The following is a 25025-nucleotide window of genomic DNA, read 5'->3' on the forward strand; positions in this document are numbered from 1 at the left end:
TAAAATTACATGATGCATTTGATGTCACAGAATACATCTGATTTTTGCTCTTATCTTACTGTTTGTGGGGTAGTGTAGTTGATGTATTCCAGTTTTACTGATATCTTCATAGTGTCTTCAAGGGTCACAAATTTGCCATTCCCAGCTTAGTACCTTGAGGTTTCTCCATTCTGTAAGATTATTATGATGAGCTAAGACCTCAGATATATCATACTGTGTAAATTTCAGAGAAAAACTAAATACCTACATTTATCTTCATCACAAGGCATCCCAGGAGTTGTGCAGATTTTCTGAGAAAGTAATAACCATTTCAAAACTCAGCTGATGTAGGCAAATGTTTCAGTGACCGCTGCCCATTTCTATGTAAACATCTTTCATCATAACTGTCCCTAACTTCATCTCCTGCTAGAAGGACAATGCTTTGTATTAATTGGTTTAAGGTGCATCGTTGTCAGCATGCTTGACTGTTGCATGCTGGGCAGGTTCTTGTAGCAGTAGATGGCGCACATATAAAGTTAAAGTTCAGTGGAGTGACTGGGGCATAAAACTGAATCAGAGCCTTGGATCTTTCTGTGCATGAGTAATATGGATCATGTGTGCTGTCGATTTCAGTACCAATATGCACAGTTAACAGAAAGTTAAGAGGGAACTAATTACAACGCATTGTGCAGCATCCAGGAAAGTTAACCGTAGAATGGCTAGAAAATCTCATTTATGATTTTGTGCTTTGTGTGAGTCTCAGTTAACCTGTAACTTTCAACTAATTGGCTTACTTTGTGTTTTTGTGTAGTGAAGGAAGAATCAAAGCTCATACTGCCTTCACAGTGGCTCTCCCGCTCATAGCAATAATGAGAAACTCTGCTTAGCAAGCTGCATGGTAGAAACTTGGTAGAAATGTAGCTGCCACAGTGCATGCTGAGATAAAGGCGTTGTGCTATGCCTTTCAAGTGGTCTAATGTCTCAGAATCGTTAATAAAATTGTTTCATGTCAGCCTGACTGGCTGGAATGTGGTGTTAACTTTGGTATAACAATGTAATACTTCTTTGAATGAGTAATCCTGACTGCATGTCAAATATTTTTCTGTGATTTATCATTGCTATGCAGTGATTAGTATAACGATATTGTACAGTTTGCTTAACACTTTCCTGACTGTTGCATTTGCTGCACTCAGAATGTGCAATATTTAATACACACTGAACCTTAAAAAACTTCTACTGACAGATGCAATGTTGAGCTGAAAGTTTAAGATCTTTGCTTATTAATATTTAAAATGTTAAAGTTCATATGTAGTCATACAAATGTTACAGGCCTGTGTACAGTTGTAGGTGCTAGGGCTGTAAAGACCCAGACTTAAAATTCGTATTAAGGAGAGGCAACCAGAATAATTAATTATTAGCCCAGAAGTGAATCTTCATCATAGGTTGATTTATAGGGAATTGCTAAGGGGGCTGAACTTCCCTCATCGGTGCTTGTGTTGAGAAGTGGTCAGTCAATACAGCCTAAACAGTTTTCAGTCAGGATGTACTGTATTCGGTTTCATCTGTAAATTACACTTACATTTAAAATCTTTGGCCATAGTAGAACTTTTTGGTTGTGATTGCACTCAGTCCAGAGGTGTGAAATGTAGCTATGATAACAATTAAGAGATACTGAAGTTTTTGTATGTTGCATCTCAGCAAAAAAAAAAAAAAAATACTGAAGCTAGGCTGAGCTTTCCATTTGATCATGAGAGTCCACAGCAGGAGGGGTTCAGCAGCTTGTATCTTTTCTGAGGCGGCTGTCCTTGATTCATTTTGATGTCATCAGTCCACCCCTTTTCCAAACACTAGAGACTAGACATTGCTTTCAGGGCTAGGGCTGGTTTTGCAACTGCCATTTTGCAGGGGCTGTTGCAATCCAACCGTACCTATCTATTCACCTTCCTGGCATCCCAAGTTTTGGCAGTCATCCCATTAGTGAAGACTACTGCAACAGTGATGCATGTGAATAACATAGTGCAATTATGTAAAAACTTTGCTCAGCAGTGAATATTCAAGTAGATCCCATTTGCAGTACTGGTTTCCTCCAACCTTCCCCTCTACTTTTTCATTTCTCTTTTTGGGCATCCTTGCCTGCCCATAAGGACTACTACTGCAGTGGTCCGCTTGAACATGTACTGTTGTGACAAGTTCTTACACAATTAATTAAAATCTATTTTCAGAATTAATTTCAATGTTCAGTTATGGTGCATTCATAGATTACCGCAGCCACTCATCTTAAAAGCCAGTAGGTCATAAATCTGATGACTTAATGTATAAAGCTGTGGACCTAAGAAACAAGGTATGCTGATGATACAGCTGTCCCTGGAACCAAAAGGGACTCTATAATATCTTGGCTCCCAAAATCTAAACATTGGTCTGTGTATATATCTGGTTCAAGTTTCATGTGCCATTGTATTTGGACAGGCTTGACTTTCACTTTTATAATTCACTATAAAAAGATCAGTATTACATTCCTTTTCTAGTTATGGGCATCTCACAGAGCACCAGACAGAAAGTTTTTAGATTATTTACTGAAAATGATACCTGAAACAGCGTGATTAAGAAATACAAAAATGCAGAACTGATAGCAAATGTTTTACTGCCAGTATCTTTTATAACCATCACCTGTGCACAGTGAACAATGCACACAAAAACAAAGGAAATTGACAAGCTCAAGTCCAGTTCTGTAAATAATTTTTTGATGTAGTTAAAATAATATTTTAAAATAAAAATGCTGCCAAGCTGTTGCAATGACTTTATTCATAAATAAGGCACTTCATCAGAAACTAAACAGGAAGTGATTCTTTGCACCTTTTTAAATAAAGTTGTGCGAATTGCTGTTTGCCATTTAAACTACCAATGTACCACTTCTGATGCCCAAGATCTTCACCATAACTGTATAACTAATGAAATATTAAGGATAAATATAACTATATTATAGTGCATGTAGAATACAATATTTTAAAATACCCAAATATGAATATAAATGCAAATGTGGATAATCTAGCTTTTTTAACTTCATATAGCACATCTGGTTGTTCTTAATACACAGTAAAAGTGCTTGTGTATTTTGTTTAAAAAGAATACCTGGACAACATGCATGTATGTTAATTTTTTTTTAAATTCTTATGTCAATTAAACTAAAAGTCATCAAATAAAATTAGTCAATATAAAAAACGTCTGTTAAAACTTTATTTATACTCCGTATTAGTACTTACAGTTTTGCCACCTTTAACTTAATCACAGGGGCTACGGATATATTTTTATTATGTCCTGGGGCATTAGTAGCATACATTTGAAGTTTCCACAGGAGTTGTTTATATTCAAACTGATTTTCCCATGTCCCTCCTCTGACATTTGGAATAACTTTATCTAAAATAACAAAGTGAAATCCCTTGAAACCCTGCCCATCTGTTGTGTGTTTGTATAGGGCATTATTAACATTACATTTTAAGATATCATAGTGATGTTCATATGCCCTTTTCTTTAGTGTCCTTTTATATTTTTCCTACATAAAAAGCAAGGCACGCAGAGCATTTTGCTATGTATACCACTCTTTATGTAGCACAGTTACCCTTTTGCAGAAGTACAGGGTATTTGGGGACATTCATCAAATGTAGAAATAGCTCCTCATATCTATGCATACCCCACACCCCACACTTTTTAGTACCTACCATAGTTTTAATAGTGTTGATGATTTAGGGATTCTTAAACAACTTTGTCACCTTGTTAGGTGTTTTGTATACAAAAGTAGGTTGTTCCCCTAAATTGTTATATATCATCAGATTTGTCATAAAAATATTCAAATTGTTTCGTATAATAGATTTAATTTATCCGGCCCCAGCGTTGTACTGTAAAATAAGGTCTCTTTCAAAGTACATACCATCAGTTGTACCAGCAGTACAGTATCCAACCATGGGGTCAGTTTCTACATTAGACTTGTCTAAACCCACACCTAGGAGCAGTTTGAATTTTTATCCCCATTGTGTGGCTATATTGTTACTAATATGTGCTACTGTATTTCTGTATACTGTATTATAGTATTCTTTTGGATAATCCCTAGCAAAAAACATAGATTCTAACTTGTTTCTTTCATAATTAAACATAATTCTATCGGAAACCATCCATCCAAATCTGATAAATTGACCTCTAATTCGACTTTTCTTATATGCATGACTAAATGTTTTTTTTTTATAAATAGTTCAATTTAAACCATCTTGTGACCTAAAAATAGTAATATCAAGGCAATTAACTTTGTTTTCTGTAAAATTAGAAATAAACTTTAAAAAATAATTTGTGGAGTGTAAATATCAAATAAACTCTTGTACTGTACATTCTGACCTGGTCCATACAATAAAAATGTCATCTAGGTATATTAAATATAATTTGCAGCATTTATCAAATTTGTTTGGGAACACATGTAACATTTCCCAGCCTTTCATGACAAGGTTTGCAAAAACTGGGGAGCTTGCCGCATTCATAGCCATATCCCTCTTTTACTTGTAAATTTCAACATTGAAGTAAATGTAGTCATTCTCCAATATAAGATTCATAAAATCTATGCTTAACTGTATCTCTTTAGATGAAAGAATATGGCATGCTATAATTGCCTCTTGGAAAAATTCAATATCCTCACTTTGAGTATACACATAAAGAAGTGTATCACATATATAGTAAGAAAAGCAATGTTGGGATCCCGTAAGTTATTTTTTATCCTTCCTAAAAAAATCCCAAGAATCTTTCAACATATAAGTAGGCTCATTAAGCTCTGGTTTAAGTAATCTGTTGATAAAAACTGCCAGTGGATAAGTCTTTGAGCCTTGCACTGGTACTGTTGATCAAATGGAGGGTTTGATATATCTTTGTGTACTTTTGGTATCCCAAAAAATGATGGTATAATGGGGTTGGGCATATATAAAAAAAATCATATGCTGTCCAATTGATCAACCCTTGCTTAAGACAGCTTTGCAAAAATAGGTCAACAAGAGGAGAGAGCAAGTCTGGAGATCAGACACTCATCAAAAGATATTCCCTGTTCTTTTAAATTCAGAAAGACAACAGATGCACAGTCCTCCACCTCTGTCTATGTGAACAACACATTATTGCAGGTGCGTAAGAGTGAAGAGAAAGAAAAAAATACATTACATTTCTAACTATTTAATTTTACCTGGGATTACCCTTGGCTTCAAATATGTGAAACAACAAAGTGCAATACTGAATGTGTACAGTAAGTGTGTACATGTGTGGGAATAGAGATTTACGGACATTTTGTAACATATGACAGCAGTATATTCAGGAAAAAGGGACATGGCCTATCACAGTGCCTTACTGTCTTTTAAAATGCATATTTCCCATGGAACTTTAAATTTAAACAACATCTTTGCTGGAAATTGTACAGTGTATCAGAACTGTTTTTATGTTTGTCTTGAGAAACAATATTATTGAAAATTGTACTTAAGAAGATTATAGATGCTGTTGAACAGATAATTTACATAAATGTATATATATTTACCTTGCAGACACAAGGTGCAGGGTTTGATTCTTACATGGTTTAAATGGCTAGGCTTAAAATAGCCCACAAGGACAGTTAGCCTACCACTCCTCTATGAACCTATGACCTTATTTTGTATCACGTACACTTTCACATTATGAAAAATCAGTGTGTATGAAAAGGGTCTGTGATCACACAGTGATATCTAGCAGGGGAAAAACACTGGTCAGTACTGTACTTCAGTTCTTCAGTTTAGCATTTAAACAAAAAATATCAATGTGCTAATTTAGTAATAGTCACCACCCAACCACATGTGATGTTTCTGGAATTATGACTGCCATTGTTTACCCCCAGGCATGACATGCATGACATTAGTGGATACATTTGGTCAAGCACAGACAAATCTTGCACTAGTCATGGTCCAGTGATGATTGCAAGTAGTACACGCTAAAATCATTTTTAAAAATGGTACTTCTTATTCTTTTAGAAACTGTATTGCATAATGGCTCTAGTTTTGGCTCTAATGATGTTTCTACAGATAGTAAGAGAAGAGACATCTGCTCCACAAATTGATAATGTACACATATGTACACATTCACATTGACTAGAGGTTACTAGTTTATGCTAGTAATGCTGCAGTATTAGCACCTTGTACCTGCCATTTTTTTTTTAAGTTTTTTTAGTTGTAGTGCTTGTTTGACTTGCTGTTCTCTGCCTGTCTGTTGTTGATAGACGATGTTGATCACAATCAGATCTGATGAAGTTCTGAAAGTAAAACTAATGAAAGCGCTAAATGTGACTTCTGTTTTTTCTTTTTAAGTACTACAGGTGAGAACAGTGGTGGTTTTAGTGTTGAATTTTTCAAGTTTGCAAGAGCCTTTGGTGTAGTGTTTTTTTATATAATAGTTGGGCTGGATTACCACTAATTTACTGTAACTGCTGCCACAGATTGCTTGACGATCGATAACAGTGAATTGCTTATAATATTGGGAGGCAGCGACCTATCCTTCATTAGATGAATTTGTTACAAATGTTGCTTAATTTGTGGCACCATTAATAGTTTGAGTCAGTTGCAAGCTTGCAGGAGAAGTAGGTGAAAGAGTCAAGCCTGGGATCTGGGATCAGCATATCATGTCTGATGCTTCTGTCACCTTTGTGTTAAGGGTCTGATGCTTTTTTTCAATACCTGTCAGAGCTCTATATTTCTGGGCTGTCTGTTTCCTCTGATGTATTGGCAGCCACTGCCAAACCATAGTTAGTAATTTTCATTACAAATGCTGTTGTCCATACCTCTCAACTGTCCAGCTTTTCACAAAATGTGCAGATTTTTGCTTCATATTTTTGGTCTGTTCCTAATAAAATTGCTGGTTTTCTGCAAACTAGTAAGGATTAAAGTCAGTAATGACATACATTTCAGTTTCAGACTTCGTATCCTTCAGAAAATGCATGCTAAGGCAAAGTCTGTTATTCTAGTTATTCTAGCAATTTTTCTAAGTTTATAAGAGCAATAATTACAATATGTTGCTATTTTTGATCCTTTATCCCCCATTGTCTTTAGCTTTGTCCAGATTTCTTGCACTAAGAGCTTCAAAGGTATGCTGCAGGGATTTCTGAAAAGACATGATCAGATGACCTGTACAGTATTCTCAGAGCTGCCCAAAACTCGATAGTTAGCAGAGAAACATCATTGTGGTGTATATCCCATGTTTGTTATCGACATCAATAACTACAGCTTGACAGCAGCATTATAGCTTATGTGAAGGACTTTGTACAAGACATCAAGGCAGGAATCACTGATTAATATAACCTGTGAAGGACCAAGAACATTAGAAAGACAGAGACCGAGGGGCTTATAGAGTATAGTGAGGAATTCTGAAGGGGAGTGTATCTCGTTTAAGTGACAGATTCCAGAAACATGTTGAATGTTTTACACAGTGTGAGCTATTGATGTTCTTTGTGTTTCACTGTTGCAGTCATTACATTTGGGTAATCTGCTGGCAGGTTGCCCTCAGTCGGCCGGATTAACAAAGTCTTGGGACCTGCGTCAGTTGCTGCCCCTTCTTCCATGACGCCAGGGGTATAAAACATGCAGCCGATGCCATTACTCCAGTTTTTCTTGCCGTACGGTGCCCGAAGCAGAAGCAGTTCGCAAGTGCCGGTCAGCCGACTCCTGAAATTGTCATTTTCGAGTTTCAGAAACGAACTCTTCAACTTAAAGCTAAGTACCCCATTGGGGAAACTTTTTCTTGCTCCTTACCGATGTCAGTAAAAGCTAATAATTGCATTACTTGTGGAAAGCAAATTCCTCATAAAGATTTTCATTCCTACTGTATTCCTTGCCTAGGCCCTGACCACGACGTACCTTGCTGTCGGTTTTGTGCTTTATTTAATCACCGCACTATGCGTTGTCGGTACATTTTTGCCTCTATATTTTGGTTCTCGGTTTAATTATCCAGAAATGTCATCGGTTAGCCATCCGACTACCGAGATTCCAAAAAAATGCAAAGATAAAGACCGAGGTCCAAAACAGCCGATGACGCTTCTCCTAAGCCAGTCGTCAGTTCGCTGGTACTCAGTGAGGCGCTTTCGCAGCCCCTGATACCTGCTACTTCTGATTCGCAGGCCTCTACTGAGACCCATTCAGAGTCTGGTATGCCACGAGATACTTCACCTGTGGAACCCGCAGATGTCTCTACCTTGGATGGGTCCAGAGCCACTGTGCAGGCACCCGCTTCTGAGTGTGTATTCAGGCCTACAGACTTGCATATTAAATCGTCACCACCTTCATTACTAAGGCCTAATTCTCGATCCATGTCTAAAAAACTGACACCCAGGCCACATGTTGAGGCCCCTATGCCTAAAAACAAATGATAAAAATGGCTGAAGATCTAATTACTCTAATCAGGGGTAGTCAACCCTCCCCCCCTCTAAGAGGCCTAGGCCTGAGCTTGATTATGAATCTTTTGATCAGGATTCTGTTTCTTCTGACTCTTCTAATTACCTGGATTTGTCCATACCTACTTATGAGGATTCTGATGCAGACAATTCCATTCCCTCTGCTTCCCCCCCGAGGACTTTTCTTTTGGGGAAACTTTACATACCTTAAGGGAGCATTTCCACTGGGAAAGTCAGGAATTTTCTGATTCAAAAAGGAGGCTTAGGGATTTTCTTCTTCTACCTCAGCACAGGCCTTTGGCTATACCTCCTGTACTAGAAATTGTTGATGATGTGTTTTCGGAATCCAGTATGGCCCCTGATTCCCTGCCTCCAGCTCCTAGTAAACCTGACAGATACTACAGGGTTCCTGAGTCCCACAAGTTCCTTTTCAAAAATCCTGTTGCAGATCCTGAAACCATTTCTCAGGGGCCTAAGGGCATTAAGGCTTCTACTGCTAAAAATCCTACCTCTTCTGATAGAGACTCCAGGGCGCTGGATAGATGGGGCAAAAAGGTTTATACTTCTGCAACCTTGGCAATCAGAGCTTTAAACTGTCAATTTAATATGTTAAAATATCAACAGCATATTATTGGACTGCTTAAACAGAAAATCATGTTGATTCCTGACTGTGTGGAAAATAAAGATTTACAGGATTTAATGCATTTTGCTGAACAAGTTGGAAAACATACTTTGCAATATGGATGTTCATCATGTTTCACTGTTGCAGTCATTAAATTTAGGGTAATCTGCTGGCAGGTTGCCCTCAGTCAGCCTGATTAAAAAAGTCTTGGGTCCTGCTTCGGTTGCTGTCCCTTCTTCCATGACGTCAGGTCATCAGGGTATAAAACATGCAGCCAACGTCATTACATCAGTCTTTTTTGCCGCGCGGTGCCCAAAGCAGAAGCATTTTGCAAGTGCCAGTCGGCCGGCTCCTGAAATTTTTGTTTTCGAGTTTCAGAACCGAAGTCTTCAACTTAAAGCTAAGTACCCCGTTGGGGAAACTTTTTCTTGCTCCTTATCGATGTCAGTAAATGTTAATACTTGTATTACTTGTGGGAAGCAAATACCTCATAAGGATTTTCATTTGTACTGTATTCCTTGCCTAGGCCCTGACCACGACGTTCCTTGCTGTTGGTTTTGTGCTTTATTTAATCAGTGCACTATCCGTCGTCGGTACATTTTTTCTTCAAAATATTTCAGTTCTCAGTTTAATTATCCATAAATGATGTCGGTTAGCCATCTGAATACAGGAATACTGAAAAAATGCAAAGAAAAAGACAGAGACAGGCCGTTGAGGTCCAAAACTGCCGACGACGCTTCTCCTAAGCCAGTTGCCAGTTTGCCGGTACTCAGTGAGGCGTTTTTACAGCCCCTGATACCCACTACTTCTGATTCGCAGGCCTCTACTGAGACCCATTCAGAGTCCGGCATGCTGCGAGATGCTTCACATATGGAACCCGCGGATGTCTCTACATTGGATGGGTCCAGAGCTGCTGAGCAGGCACCGGCTTCTGAGAGTGTATTCAGGCCTACAGACTTGCATATTAAACCAACTCCAACTACAGTGCTAAGGCCTAAATCTCGATCTATGTCTAAAAAACCGACGCCCAGGCCATATGTTAAGGCCCCTATGCCTAAAAAACAAATGATCAAAATGGCTGAAGATTTAATTATTCTAATCAGGGGTAGTCAACCCCCCCCCTCCAAGAGGCCTAGGATTGAATTTGACTATGAATCTTCTGAACAGGACTCTGTTTCTTCTGACTCTTCTAAAGATCTGGATTTGTGCATATGTACTTATGAGGACTCTGATGCAGAGGATTCCATTCCCTCTGCTTCTCCACCTGAGGATTTCTCTTTTAGGGAAACTTTACATACCTTAAGGGAGCATTTCCACTGGGAAAGTCAGGATTTCTCTGAATCCAAAAAGAGGCTTAAAGATTTCCTTCTTCTTCCTCAGCATAGGCCTTTGGCTAGACCTCCTGTACTAGATATTGTTGATGATGTGTTTTTGTAATCCAGTATGGCCCCTAGCAAACTAGACAGGTATTACAGGGTTCCTGAGTACCACAAATTCCTTTTCAAAAATCCTGTTGCAGACCCTGAAACCATTTCTCAGGGGCCCAAGGGCATTAAGGCTTCTACTGCTAAAAATCCTACCCCTTCTGATAGAGACTCCAGGGCGCTTTATAGATGGGATAAAAAGGTTTATACTTCTGCATCCTTAGCAATCAGGGCTTTAAACTGTCAATTCCATATGCTAAAATATCAACAGCATATCATGGGACTGCTTAAACAGAAAATTATGTTGATTTCTGACTGCGTGGAGAATAAAGATTTGCAGGATTTATTGCATTCAGCTGACCAAGTTGGCAAACATACTTTGCAGTGTGGTTTTGATTCCTTAGAGGCCTCTTGTAGGGCTGCTGTTACTGGGTCTGTGCTTAGAAGGCATGCTTGGCTTAAGGAGCAATCTCTGCCTGATCATGTTATAGCAAAACTTTTGGATGCTCCTTTACAGCAGGACCGTTTATTTGGCAATAAGGCTGAAGAAGTTCTAAAAAAGATGGAAGATAAAGCTAAATCTATGCAAACTGTGAAAGATTTCTTACAAGTGCAACCTCATGGATTTAGTGGGCATTGGCCTACTAAGAACTTGTCCTTTCCAGCTCCTTCCAGAGCTACTACGGCCAAACCCAGACATTCCAAAAGCACCAGGTTTCAGTCACAAGGGACTTTCAGAACTAAGCAATGGGGTGCTTCCACTTCCAAATCGGGAAACAACAAGGCACCACCCTATGGTAAACAGTCTCAATAACTTCCCTTTGAAATTACCAAGCACTTACCTCTTAGCCGCCCCTTTGGGGGGAAAACTGGCTCTTCATTCAAGAAACTGGCAACTTATAACCCAGAACAAATGGGTTTTAAATATAGTGTCCCAGGGATACAGATTTCATTTCCACACGCTGCCAACTCCAAACGGGTGGCCAGACATGCCCCCAAATCAGTGTGCAGAGGCTCAGAAACAAGTACTTTCCCTCCTAAACATGGGGGCTATTCAACTAGTTACAGAAGAGGAAAAGGGACAAGGTTTCTATTCCAGACTGTTCCTGGTACCCAGAAAAGACAGATCATGGCGTCCAATTCTGGACCTGTCTACTCTAAACACCTTTCTGGACATTCCAAAATTCAAGATGCTGACTCTTCACCAGTTACTTCCTATGCTAGGCAAGGATGCCTTGTTGGCAACTCTCGACTTAAAAGAGGCTTACCTGCATATCCCAATCAGGGAATCTTGCAGAAGATTCCTACGCTTCAAAGCAGGCTGCATGCATTATCAGTTCTCTGTACTACCCTTTGGCTTGTCTACTGCACCCAGGGTATTCACAAAGTGCCTGGCTCTGGTAATTGCATTTGGCAGGCAAAAAAATATTCAGATATATCCATACCTGGATGATTGTCTAATTCAGGCAGAAAACCAGGCCATTCTTCTAAAACATCTGGCGTTTGTAAAAAGACTTCTAACCTGTCTAGGGTACACCATAAACGAAAAGAAATCTCAACTGGTACCTTCTCAAAAAATTACATTCCTGGGTGCAAGCTTGAATACAACTGCCCAGATGACTTTCCTTATACCAGAAAAGCAAATTAATTTGGTGATTTACTTCAAACAGGCGGCCACAAAAACCCTGCTATCTGCAAGGCAAATAATGCAAGCCTTGGAGTTCATGGCCTCATGCATTCTTCTAATTCCATATGCAAGACTGCATATGAGGAAACTTCAGTGGTACTTAAAAAGTTTATGGAGTCAACATTGTCACAGCTTGGAAATAATGACTCCTATCATACCTTGCCTGTGCCTAAAGTTCCTATGGTGGGCAGAGGCCTGCCACCAAACCAAGGGACTGCCATTCACACCAACCCCTGCTGCCCAAACCCTAACTACAGATGCATCAGACTATGCATGGTGGGCTCATCTAGCAGGGAAGTGCATTCAGGGCAAATAGAGCCCAAATCAAATGCACCTTCATATCAATCAAAAAGAAATGCTAGCTGTACAGAATGCTCTGACAGCCTTCAAGGACTACCTTCATCCAGGACAATTACTGATAAAGACGGACAACACCACGGTTATGTGGTACATAAACAAGCAGGGAGGTACACATTCCTACCCCCTCTGCAGACTAGCCATGGCATTGTGGAACACGGCCTTGAGCTACCAAGTACAGCTACAAGCTCAATTCCTTCCAGGAAAGCAGAATGTTCTGGCAGACGAACTAAGCAGAAATCTCATGGACCCTCATGAATGGAAACTGGAACCATGGATTTTCAACATGTTGACACGCAAATGGGGAAGCCCAGACATAGATCTTTTTGCCTCACCCCAGAACTACCAGTTGGACAAATTTTGCACAAGAACTCATCACAAAAAAGCCTGGAAAGTGATGCTCTGTCCTTCAGCTGGAAAAACCTATCAGTCTATGCCTTTCCCCCTCTGCCTTTGCTCTCCAAACTTCTACTAAAAGTCAAACAGGACAAACCAAAAATGATTTTGATTGCTCCAGACTGGCCTCACCAACACTGGTACCCACTCCTGCACAGTATGTCACACATTTCTCCGTGGCACCTGCCTCAGACATCTTCCTTACTGTCTCAGCAGGAGAACCAAATTCTGCACCCTCAGCTCCAAACATTGAATCTTGCAGCTTGGCTAATCACTTAAATTCACCCTTAGCATCCCTCAGCAAACCTGTGATGGATGTCATTTTGGAGGCGAGAAGACCTAGTACTAGATAATTTTATGCTGACAAATGAAAAAGATTCTGTGCCTGGAATCAATCACAAGGGATGTGCACAGCAGTGCCCAATTTACTTCAGATTTTGCAATACTTAACTGAGATGCTTCATAAGGGCCTGTCTTTTTCTTCCCTAAAAATCCATGCCTCAGCCATTTCAGCTCATTACAACACTCTCATCCTCTTCTAAAGCAGTATCTCAGAGAGGCCAAAAACTTGAGACCACCCAGGAGAGCTCCAACCCCTGCCTGGGACCTTAACTTTGCATTGGAGAAACTCACTTTACCTCCTTTTGAGCCAGCTGCAAGTGCAGACTTAAAATTTCTTTCCTGGAAAACTGCCTTCATTTTAGCAATCACTTCAGCTAGAAGGATATCTGAATTACAGGCCCTTATGGCAGTGGAGCCTTTCATTATCTTTCATGGGGACAGGGTGTCACTCAGGACCAGTCCATCATTCATGCCCAAGGTGGTATCCAGTGTGGCTCTTAATCAATCCATTCATTTGCCAACTTTCTTTCCAAATCCACAGAACAAGGGAGAGTGGATTCTGCATTAATTGGATGTACACAGACAACTTAGATTCTACTTGGACAGGACTAAATCTCGAAGAAAATCTGAACAACTGCTGGTAGCATTTGCTGCACGGGCAGAGGGGAAGGCTATTTCAAAGCAAACCATTTCTAAATGGATAAGCCATTGTGTTCATTTCTGTTATAAGCAGCATGGAAAACTTATCCTCGAGGGGATCAGATCTCATTCCACCAGGGCTGCATCTACTTCAGCAACCTTTCTCAGAGGTGTCCCTACCAGGGATATTCTAGAAGCTGCTTCCTGGAGTTCAGTTCATACTTTCACCAAGCATTGTCACTTACCAATTTTCTCTAAATCCAGAGCTGGCTTTGCCACTGCTGTTTTGCCGGGCCTTATAGCTTTTCCTAATGCTGTATAAATCCATCCTCCCAACCTTAGGTTTGGGAATCTACCCAAATGTAATGACTGCAACAGTAAAACACGATGAACATAGTACAGTTGTGTACACTTACCGTAAATGTAGATGTTCGAGTGTATTCACTGTTGCAGTCCTGGTTACCCTCCCTCCAGCCCCCTGTTTTTCTTTTACTATACCTCTTCTTTCTTTTATTATGCTTAAAAGCCTTTTTGGTGTATTTGCTTTTGTTTGGTGGTATATTTTTGTGTTTCATATTATATATATATATATATATTTATATATATATATATATATATATATATATATATATATCTCCCCATTTGGGGGGCACCTGACATCTGGGGCAAGAAAAACTGATGTAATGGCATCGGCTGCATGTTTTATACCCCTGATGACCTGACGTCGTGGAAGAAGGGACAGCAACCGACGCAGGACCCAAAACTTTGTTAATCAGGCCGACTGAGGGCAACCTGCCAGCAGATTACCCAAATGTAATGACTGCAACAGTGATTACACTCGAACATCTACATTTAGGTAAGTGTACACAACTGTACTTTTTGATTCTTTAGAAGCCTCTTGCAGGGCTGCTGTTACTGGGTCTGTGCTTAGAAGGCATGCTTGGCTTAAGGAGCAGTCTTTGCCTGATCATGTTAAAGCTAAATTGTTGGATGCTCCTTTAAATCAGGACAGCCTGTTTGGCAATAAGGCTGAAGAAGTTCTTAAAAAGAGGGAAGATAAAGATAAATCTATGCAAACTGTTAAAGATTTTTTACAAGTGCAACCTCCAAGATTTAGTAGGCACTGGCCTACTAGGAATTGGTCCTTTCCAGCCCCTTCCAGATCCTCTCAAGCCAAACCCAGACACAGCATAAACCCCAGGTTTTAGTCCCAGGGGACTCTCAGAACTAAGCAGTGGTAGGTTTCCACTTCCAAATCTGGAAATAGCAAGACACCCCCTATGGCAAACAGTCTCAATGACTTTATTTTAAAATTCCCAAGCACTTATCTTTTAACCGCCCCTTTGGGGGGAAAGATTGCTCTTCATGCAAAGAATTGGGAACTCATAACCTAGGACAAATGGGTTTTAAATATAGTGTCCCAGGGATACAGATTTCATTTCCACATGTTGCCAACACCAAACGGGTGGCCAGACCTGCCCCCAAATCAGTGGGCAGAGACTCAAAAACAAGTACTTTCCCTCTTAAGCATGGGGGCTATTCAACTGGTACCAGAAGAGGAAAAGGGACAAGGTTTCTATTCCAGGCTTTTTCTGGTACCCAGAAAAGACAAATCATGGTGTCCAATCCTGGACCTGTCTACTCTAAACACCTTTCTGGAGATTCCAAGATTCAAGATGCTGACCCTTCACCAGTTACTTCCTATGCTAGGCAAAGACACCTGGTTGGCAACTCTAGATTTAAAAGAGGCATACCTGCACATCCCAGTCAGGGAATCTTGCAGAAGATACCTTCGCTTTAAAGCAGGCTACTTGTATTATCAGTTCTCTGAACTGCCCTTTGGCTTGTCTACTGTGCCCAGGATATTCACAAAGTGCCTAGCTCCAGTGATTGCATTTTGCAGGCAAAGAAATATTCAGATATATCCATACCTGGACGATTGTCTAATTCAGGCAGAAAACCAGGGCATACTGTTAAATCATCTGGCATTTGTAAAAAGGGTTCTAACTTGTCTGGGGTATACCATAAATGAAAAGAAATCACAACTGGTACCCCGTCAACAAATTGCATTCTGGGTGCAAGCTTGAATACAACTGCCCAGATTGCTTTCCTCACGCCAGAGAAGCAAATTCATTTGGTAACTTACTTCAAACAAGTGGCCACAAAAACCCTGCTATCTGCAAGACAAATACTGCAAGTCTTGGGGTTCATGGCCTCCTGCAGTCTTCTAATTCCATATGTAAGACTGCATATGAGGAAACTACAGTGGTATCTAAAAAGTCTATGGAGTCAACATTGTCAGAGCCTGGAAACAATGATTCCTATCATACCTTGCCTATGCCTGGAGTTCCTATGGTGGGCAGAGGCCTGCCACCAAAACAAGGGACTACCATTCACACTACCCCCTGCCACCCAAATCCTAACTACAGATGCATCAGACTATGCATGGGGGGCTCATCTGGCAGGGAAGTGCATTCAGGGCAAATGGAACCCAAATCAAATGCACCTACATATCAATCAAAAAGAAATGTTGGCTGTACAGAATGCTCTGACAGCCTTCAAGGACTACATTCATCCAGGACAACTAATGGTAAAGACAGACAACACCACGGTTATGTGGTACATAAACAAGCAGGGGGGTACACATTCCTACCCCCTCTGCAGACTAGCCATGGCATTGTGGAACACAGCCTTGAGCTACCAAGTGCACCTACAAGCTCAATTCCTGTCAGGAAAATTGAATACACTGGCAGACGGACTAAGCAGAAACCTCATGGACCCACAAGAGTGGAAACTGGAACTACGGGTTTTCAACATGTTGACAAGCGAATGGGGGAGCCCAGACATAGATCTATTTGCCTCCCCCCAGAACTGCCAGTTGGACAATTTTTGCACAAGGACTCCCCACAAACAAGATTGGAAAGTGGATGCTCTGTCCTTCAGCTGGAAAATCCTATAAGTCTACGCCTTTCCCCCTCTGCCTCTACTCTCCAAAGTTCTGCTAAAAGTTAAACAGGACAAACCAAGGATGATTTTAATTGCTCCAGACTGGCCAACAGCGGTACCCCCTCCTGCACAGTGCACCGCAAATATCTCCATGGCACCTGCCTCAAATCCCTTTCCTACGGTCTCAGCAGGAGAACCAAATTCTGCACCCTCAGCTTCCAGCATTGAACCTTGCAGCCTGGCTAATCACTTAAATTCATCCTTATCATCCCTCAGCAAACCTGTGATGGATGTCATCTTAGAAGCAAGGAGACCTAGTACTAGAAAATCTTATGCTGACAAATGGAAAAGATTCTGTGTCTGGAACCAATCTTTAGGGATGAGCACAGCAGCACCCAATTTACCTCAGATTTTGCAATACTTAACTGAGATGTTTCACAAGGGCCTGTCTTTTTCCTCCATTAAAATCCATGCCTCAGCTATTTCAGCTTACTATAACACAGAACCACCCCTCTTCTCTCATCCTCTGCTCAAGCAGTATCTCAGAGGGGCAAAAAACTTGAGACCACCCAGGAGTGCTCCTACCCCTGCCTGGCACCTTAACTTTGTTTTGGAGAAACTCACTCTACCTCCTTTCGAGCCAGCTGCCACTGCAGACTTAAAATTTCTTTATTGGAAAACAGCCTTTCATTTAGCAATCACTTCAGCTAGAAGGATATCTGAATTACAGGCCCTTATGGCAGTGGAGCCTTTCATCATCTTTCATGCGGACAGGGTATCTCTCAGGACCAATCCATCCTTTATGCCCAAGGTGGTTTCCAGTGTGGCTCTTAATCAGTCCATTCATTTGCCAACCTTCTTTCCCAATCCACAGAACAAAGGGGAACGGATTCTGCATTCCTTGGATGTGCACAGACAGCTTAGATTCTACTTGGACAGGACTAAATCTCGAAGAAAATCTGAACAATTGCTGGTAGCATTTGCTGCAGGGGCAGAGGGGAAGGATATTTCAAAACAAACCATTTCTAAATGGATAATCCATTGCATTCATTTCTGCTATAAGCACCATAAAAACCTATCCCCCAGGGGATCAGATCTCACTCCAGTGAAACACGAAGAACATAGTACAGTTGTGTACACTTACCATAAATGTAGATGTTCTAGTGTATTCACTGTTGCAGTCCTGGTTACCCTCCCTCCAGCCCCCTAGTTTTTTCTGGCTATGCCTCTACTTTCCTTTACTATGTTTTAAAAGCCTTTTTGGTGTATTTGCTTTTGGTTGGAGGTATACTTTTGTGTTTTTGTTTTTATTTGCTCCCCATTAGGGGGGCACCTGACATCTGGGGCAAGAAAAACTGATGTAATGGCGTCAGCTGCATGTTTTATACCCCTGACGACCTGACGTCATGGAAGAAGGGACAGCAACTGATGCAAGACCCAAGACTTTGTTAATCAGGCCGACTGAGGGTAACCTGCCAGCAGATTACCCAAATGTAATGACTGCAACAGTGAATACACTAGAACATCTACATTTATGGTAAGTGTACACAACTGTACTTTCTTTTGCAGGTTTTCTGTAAGGTGGGTCATTGCTGCTTTATATACCTCAAAAGTTGTCAGAAGTCATCGTTTTTGTATCGATTATACATTTAAAAGGTGAGAGTAGTGAGTGTACTTATCTGTTTTTAAAGTAGCAGCCAGCAAAGCTTAGGACACACTATACTAGTATATTCACTGCAGAAACTTGTCTATAGTTTTATTCTGACCTAGAGCAAGTCACTTAACCAGGAATGGCTCCTTGGTCACTAATGAAAAGGGACTGTGTGCCCAATGGGCTTAACTGATTAATAAATGGTTATTTTAGTTATTATAATAGTTATTATTATTATTCAGTCTCTGGGTCCTTTTACAGGTGGTTATAACAAATATTATGACAAAGCCCACTGTTGATTGGCTGATTAGTGTGATCCATGGTATAATACACCAACAGTACATGGTAGGGTTTGAGTTATGATAGTCACCCAATGTGCAGCACGAGTGTACACTATGTCAGAGTAGTTTAACCATTGTTGTTCTATGATTGCTAGTGTGCTTTATGTTTTTTGTTTTTTTATTTTAGTATATGCTCATAGAGATTTGACAGGGATTTCTGCTCCCTTCACCCCTCTACAGAGTTGATAGAGATTTACTGGGTCAGACTTTTTTGACAGACATTCATATTTCATGGGATGTGAAGTGGTTAACTCATTTCTAACAACTGAATCAATCATTTAATAATAATTTATACTTAGTAGGTATTATGGAGGGACAGGCATACCATTTGCCGTTACCTTTTGTTGTACTTTCCTGACTCTACAATAGTATTCACTGTCACAATATTGTGAACTTATTAAAATAGTTAATTGCAGAATTTATCAAGTAAAAATGCTGACAAGAAGTTGTAATAAATGATTACTCTTTCCTTGCTGTTTGTGGAATGTGGAGCACTTTACTCTAAAGGCATCAGTTACTGTAAATGCAGAGTAAAGATGACGAATGAAACTACACTGTTGACTTTAATGAGGTGTATAATGTGACTTGTCTTCTGTGTAACAACAGCCGCCATCAGCTGAACTGTGAGACCTTACAGCTCTTGTATTAAAGTGACAGAAAAGTTATAGCATTCCTAGACCAGAAGTGCTTTTAAAGTGCCTCTTCTGTTTTATTAGAACCAGCGTAGTGAACAGAAGTGTTGTTTTCCTTTACAGAAAAGCTGCTTAACGAGGAGAAGAACATGGTTCCTGTTTCTTTCCCCCATTAAGCAGCTTATGTTTGCGTAGCAGAAGCTTGTTAAAAAGAGAAAGACCAAGTGAGTTATGAGTTATGTACTAATGTTTTTATACTTTGCCTGTACTTATAGGGGATGTGATTGGCCAATTCCCTTTTCATAACAATTGTGAAAGTGTTTAAATGCAAATCTGGCAGTTAATTGTGTAGTGCAGATTATTATCTATGTTAGCCATTGAGTTTTAGTCTTACACAGAATATCCTTAATGATTTCATCCTTGTGTAGGTATAACTGAAAGAAGGGTCTGTCTCTTTTTATATTTATTTTATTTATTTGCTAACCATATAAGCCTGCTAGACACAAGAACCAGTTTTCAGCACTGACCAAGGAACACTGCCATGTTCAATGACTTACGCAGAATCACGGTTTGAAATTTATAGTTGACAGAATCAAGCCCAGCATAGGATAAAGCTCATTAAGCAGTCTTAGCCTTAACTTTTTGAGATAAACTGCCAAACCAGTACTGCATTGCATTACAAGTTGTCATGCCAGTTATGGCTAGTGATTAAGCTAAATGAGAATGGCGACCCATTGTGTTGGCGACCCATTGTGTTGGGCTGTTATGGCCTTTTGCGATTCAGTCACTGCTTTACAGTGGAATAAGTCCCTGTATGTAGACGTACTAATTTTATAGCCTAATAACACTGGGCATTTATGTGAAGTTGTACTATGTTTATAAATAGCCTAAATTGCTGATTTCAATTGAATTACCACACTTTTAATTAGGAGAAAAAATGCATATTAATACATAGCTAATAATGACCAAAGCATTACTGTTTTTTACAGTAATGGTTAATACATTTTTGTTTTTGCAATTTTTTCCAAAAAGTTCCTGCATGTGAATGAAGAACAGCCCCCACACACACACACACAGACATGACTTTTAAAAAGGAAGAACACTGAAATGAATGGAAAGTAATTTTGCATCTTTTTAGTTATCTTGCAGGAAGCACTCAGGTTAATATTGCAAGCTACTTAAATTAAATCCTTCCTTACTACTTAGCCAACCCCCAGAAAGTAGTTAAAAAGCTGTAAAAAATCCTGTTTATTCATTTCCATGGACACACTTCCACCCCTTCACTGCTTTAACAACATAGCATGGAAGAATACACTTTTTTGAGTGGCATTTAAGTTAAATGTATAAACAATGGAAATAATGCTGAAACAAAAGGGAAATGTTACAAATTTCTATATAAAGATCTATGCTTTCATTGGTGTTGGCAAGACAGTATTGAATACATTATTGTAAAGAAAACTATAAAATGACGGTAGTATAAATCTGCAGTTAATGATAGTTATAAGGGAAGGACTGAAATCATGGGGAGGAATTCAAAGAGGTTACTGCGAGGTGTACACATCGAGGTAACCTTTTTGAATTCATAGACAGCCCTGCCACAATGCTGTTGCACGAAGATGTGCGGTGCCAGTGTGGGCTATCTCTGCAGCCATGCTAGATGCTAATGAGGCATATGCTAATTAGCCATGTGCCTTGCAGTGACATCAACACACAAATCAATGAGTTCTGCAGCCATGTAGATTAGCATGGCCATTTCTTTCACCTTGCAGTAGTGAACATGGCCAAAAGGCCATATACATCCTTTATGGTAGATACGTGCCTGGGAGTTTAGTGGTAAGGTAGGGTTAGGAGGTAATGCAGGAGCGTCTGCAAGGGACTGCATTTGTGAGTGTATGTGTGAGTGTGTGTCTGACTGGGATGTAACTGTAGGGGATTTAGTGAGGGAGTAAGTTTAGTAGTGAGGCTGTGTGTGTGTGTGTGTGTGTGTGTGTGTGTGGGTGTGTGTGTGTGTGTGTGTGTGTGTGAGAGAGAGAGAGAGACATAATGTATGTGGCTGTGTGTGTGGATTGGGGTGACTGTCATACTTACACATACCCCTAGACTACAAACAGAGCCTGCAATATTGGGTGGGGGGATCCACTAGCCTCCAGGGAAAACTCTTTATAGGCATGTTTGAGTGTCACTTAAAATAAGGATCAGAGGTAGGGAGAACAACTAATCACCAGGGATAACTCTATGCTTATGCTTTGAGTGGTTGGGTAATCACTAACCACCAGTATTAACTGCATATATGCATGCATGAGTGGCACACAGGGTTGAGGGAACACTAGACACCAGGGATTAGTCTGCTCGGTGTACCTGAGTGGCACATAAACACAATGTAGGTTGGAGGGTGGCACCAGCCACCAATGATATTCAATATGACATGCCTTAAAAGCTCATAGTTAACAAAAAGGAGTAGGGAACCACTGGACACAAGGAATCGAATGTAAATAAGTGAAAAAAACTGTAATCAAAGTACAAAGTCAGAGAAAGGAATTGACCCCTGCACATTAAACATACAAAAACTCTGCATTAGCCCACCATATTAACTGATAAGTTAGTATAGTAGGCTTTTTCTTCACATATATTGAAGTTCTCAGACATTATACAATGCCTGCAAGAGTTTGTGATGTATAAGGAAGGGGTACAAAATACTTTAAGCTTACCTCCCAGCCTTGTAGCACGAAGAGAGAGGGTTTACACTAGTATGAATTTACTGAAAGATATGAAGAGTGAAAAGCAAATATCTGGCACTAAGGATTGACTGTAATCATCATGAATTATCAGGTTTGGAGAAAAGCAGACATCATGAAGATTCTGACAGCAAGGACGGGTATGGGACATGTGGTGTGTGTGTGTGTGTGTGTGTGTGTGTGTGTGTGTGTGTGTGTGTGTGTGTGTGTGTGTGTGTGTGTGTGTGTGTGTGTGTGTGTGTGTGTGTGTGTGTGTGTGTGTGTGTGTGTGTGTGTGTGTGTGTGTATGTGTGAGCGAGCATGCATGTATGTGTTTTACTGTGTGCTTGTGTGTGGGAAAGTGACTGAGGGGGTGCCTTTGCTAATATGATGCATCTGCCATTGTTAACTGCTGCATGAAGTCTGCAGTAGTTAACTGTGCTTCACAGACATGCAAATTAGGTGGTAATGAGGTCTTTCCTCATAACAGCTAATTTGTGTATGAATCGTAAAATGGCACAGGCACTTATGTTTGATATAAAGGCAAAGATCATGCCCATAATTTGTAGCCCTTTAAACAAAATGTTGGCAGCAGCAGATTCTTTTGCAATGCAGTATATACTGATTATTACTGTGGTGGTCCCTCCTGTGAACAATTTGCCACATGTGCAGCAGAGAAAAATGCAGATGTAGCATTACCTCACACTAGCTAGCAGAGGTGCATGCCTGGGAATGTCTTCTGGTAAACAGAGGCATCATATGGGCATGAGTGAACAAGTACAACTCACAGACTGGAACTGGAGGAGTGTGCGTGGACTTCCTGTTCCCTTGGATATCAGTGTCTGTATAGTACTTGCCATACTGGTGGAAGTTGCTTAATCAAACTGTTGACACTATTTCACAATCATCAGCCAGTAAAAGACTGAGAACATTCTTTAGTACAGTGCTTCCACAAATGACTAAGACTTCTGCTTCCCCAACACACAAAGGGAGAAGTCTACCGAAATATATGGTTTCTGTGATATCGGTCACCTGGCTGAAGCGTTGGAAGCCATCAACTGCACCCATGTGAAGATAAATGCCCCCACTCAGTGTGCAGGGCAGCTTTGCAGCAAAAGTAAGGGCTATCATTCCATCAAATGCTAGAAATTGTGAGAGGTACAGGGATTTTATAACTAGTGTGCTTGCACAGCACCCTGGCAGTGTCCATAATTCCTGTGTATGGCATACATGTCATTTATGTCACTGCTCCCTGCATGGCACATTCCCCAGGACCACCTAATAGGGAAGTTCATGCACATCAGTGTGCATACATATACACAGTCATGTACATAACTAGTATACAAACACTGACCTGTCAGTCTCTTACCATTCCCAATGAGCGATATGTGACACTGGTTGCAACCTGGTGCCCTGGCAGATGATGCCCATATGGAACCCACAAGACTTGGCCAAATAGCAGTGCAATATCATCTATGTGCAGAGTACAAATGTGGTTGAGTGTGAATGTTCGGCCTGCTGAAGTCACAGTTTCACTGCTTGGACATGTTTGGGGGCAGTATTCACCCACTATAAACTGCCAGATATACATGGCATGTTCCAAGCTGAAGAGCATGGTGCAGCATCAGCAGGCAGACCACACAGAATATCCCGGACCCTCTAGCAATGCAGTAACTAGACCCATAATGACCACCTTGGCATTTCCCAGTAGCGACTCGGATGCCAATAGACCTCTAACAGCAGCCACAACATGCTCTAACAAATGACATTGTGTGCAATGTACAACAGAGCAGGTGAAGCAACAACAACATCTAGTCCACCTCTATCTCATACAGAACAAAATAATGCATACATGCTATCTAATGGCTATCTTGGGCAGTGTGTGTTCTAGCCACCCTGTGCATTAAACATCACCACTTATGACACACAAATGAAGGATGGTGCTGGTCACAGCCATCATCATTTGTACAGGTGCTTGGGAGCAGAGAGACACATTGTAGTCTGTTGTACCTGGGGGTGGAGGACCATAGGCACAGCAGGTGAAGACAAAGGTCATTAGGAGGAGAGTTGTGTCAGACATGATCTCTACAAGTGGACCTATGTTGTAGCTGACCCCACCATTGTTCTTGGGATGGGGTACCTCAGTTGAGACACGTCAGTCCTGGGTACCTTTCTATAGTCATCCTGTGTTCTAACACTTGCAACCCTCCCCTTTATAGGACCTTTTGTAAACCTAGGGGTACAAGACATCATAGATGTGGGTGCATGTAGGTGCCTGTGTCAGAATGAAAGTAGTCTACCACATGAGGGGAGTAGAGTGTACAGGTCTCATATAGTCTACATGCTGCCTAGGGCTACATGCATGTTGAGGGGATGGCTGTCCTGTGTCAGATGGCTGCTGTCTCCTGTTAAGTGTGTTTATTCACTGATGCATGGATGCTTCATGTTTCAATGATGGTGTTACAAAGAGTAGGGCTGCCAGGATATTGGGGTGGCTTGGCTGTCCTGTATCAGTGAGCTACCATACTTTGCTAGGTGTGAATCTACACAGGTGTATGACTACAACACTATGACTTTATCTGCCTATTGCAGCATACGTAAATTGCCCAGAAATTCTATCCATGCATCACAGCTATTCACACACAGTCAGCATTCAAAAGGGAGGTAATTCTTATGTGTGAAACTTTACTTATATTTCATACCACACAACTGTAGACCTCTCTACACCTATTTTTTTTTGTTTGTTTTGCACCCCCACAAGACTGAGACCAATACCTCCTGTAATTGTGTCCAATAGGTCATAGGAGCCAGGGAATCCTGGCATGTGAGAGCCCTATAGTTCATTTGTTCCTGTCTGTCATTCCCCA

The 25025-nt window shown here is 40.6% G+C and overlaps 1 protein-coding gene across 3 annotated transcripts in view; it reads left to right on the plus strand.

The window, feature by feature from the left end:
- The window catches only part of AKAP7 (A-kinase anchoring protein 7), a 1625267-nt gene that overhangs the window by 1549912 nt on the left and 50330 nt on the right, over positions 1–25025 (plus strand). The gene's annotated exons all lie outside the window — the stretch shown is intronic.

This window comes from Protopterus annectens, chromosome 1.part0, assembly GCF_019279795.1.
Source record: "Protopterus annectens isolate FY-2018-M chromosome 1.part0, PAN1.0, whole genome shotgun sequence".
In the NCBI taxonomy this organism is placed as follows: Eukaryota; Metazoa; Chordata; order Ceratodontiformes; family Protopteridae; genus Protopterus; species Protopterus annectens.